The sequence below is a fragment of the Elephantulus edwardii genome, unplaced genomic scaffold (assembly GCF_000299155.1).
Source record: "Elephantulus edwardii isolate Elephantulus edwardi_28Jun2011 unplaced genomic scaffold, EleEdw1.0 scaffold00064, whole genome shotgun sequence".
Taxonomy (NCBI): domain Eukaryota; kingdom Metazoa; phylum Chordata; class Mammalia; order Macroscelidea; family Macroscelididae; genus Elephantulus; species Elephantulus edwardii.
The window spans coordinates 15,819,720-15,821,202 of NW_006399814.1; positions in this window are offsets into that span (position 1 = coordinate 15,819,720).

The following is a 1,483-nucleotide window of genomic DNA, read 5'->3' on the forward strand; positions in this document are numbered from 1 at the left end:
AACAACAACAACAACAACAACAACAACATAATATTCCTAATACCATGACCTATTCTAAGCCCAACCTGCACATCTGGCAAAAAGTAAATAAATAAATATAAAATGAAAATATGATATGCTTACAGGTAAGCATCTTTGTGCAGATTGATTATAATTTCTATGTGACTTATCTGTGTATGATTATATTTTTAACTAAGTGAAAAAATATCACTATCATTAAGTTTTCACCTCAGCAACTTTGATGGACAGAGAGCTGCACGTAGAGTTTTTGAGACTGTAAATCTTTATGGCTGCAGAATATCTTATTTTTTTTCTTGAAGAGTGGCTGGTGCATTTAAACCACTGACCTGATTAGCAGTTGAATGTGCCTCTACCAGGGCTCCTGGAAAACTGTCAGAAGTTTACAGTATAATTATGGCCAGGTAAAAACTATCCCTATAACAGAAAAGTAAGCAAATGGGAAATATATTTATCATCTGTAGGAGAAAGATGTATGAACCTGGGGTAAGGATGAAAGTCACGCAAGTGTCGAGGACTTTCGTTCATAGGGTCGCTATGAGTTGCCTACAACTCAACGGCACTTAACAACAACAACAGCAACATCAAAGAATGTTCTGCTAAGAAAAATCTGGAAAATCAAATATGTTGTCTTCAGATTTTAAATTTATACCTAGAGAAAAAGTTATTACAAAAATAAGCCATGGACTTGACTCTGAAATATTCTGACCATTTAAGCTTACTGGAAATCAATCAGAAAAATAGATATGCAGAATGCACTATTAATAACTTCTAATTTAAAATTAATTAGCATCATGCTTGATTAAAAATGAGTTATGAATTTTGCTGAGGGACAGCTTATCCAAATTCAGACTTAGTCTTGAGAGTTTGTATTTGTTTTGTTGTTTTTAAATGACACAAGTTAAACTATGTCATCTTGCAAAAGAAGTTTAGTGAGCTAGAGCAAATTAAAAATTAATATCATCACTTAGTTAAGAACAGATTTTGAACATGTTATTGGTGAGTTTGCTTTCATTAAAGTTAAGACTTGAAACCTTTACTGATGAAGATAAAACACTATAGTCTTCAAATAGATTAAGTCTTAACACAAGGAAACAAAACCCTCACTACTAGACCAAAAGGTAGCCTCATGATTAGACAAATTATTGAAGTTGCCAAGGATTTTATTTTACCTGGATCCACAGTCAACACCCATGGAAGCATCAGTCAAGAAATCAATGGCTGCATTACATTACCAAAATCAACTCTCATCGATCTTTTCAAAGGTGCTGTGGAGCAAGGATGACAGTGTAAAGACTAAGGAGTGGCAGACCCAAGCCATAGAGTTTTCAATTGCTTCATATGCATCTGGAAGTTGGACCATGAATAAGAAAGATCAAAGAATTGTGCTGTTGGTGTAGAGTACTGAACACCCTTTCGATTGCCAAAAGAACAAAAATATCTTGGAGGAAGTATAAGCAGAGTG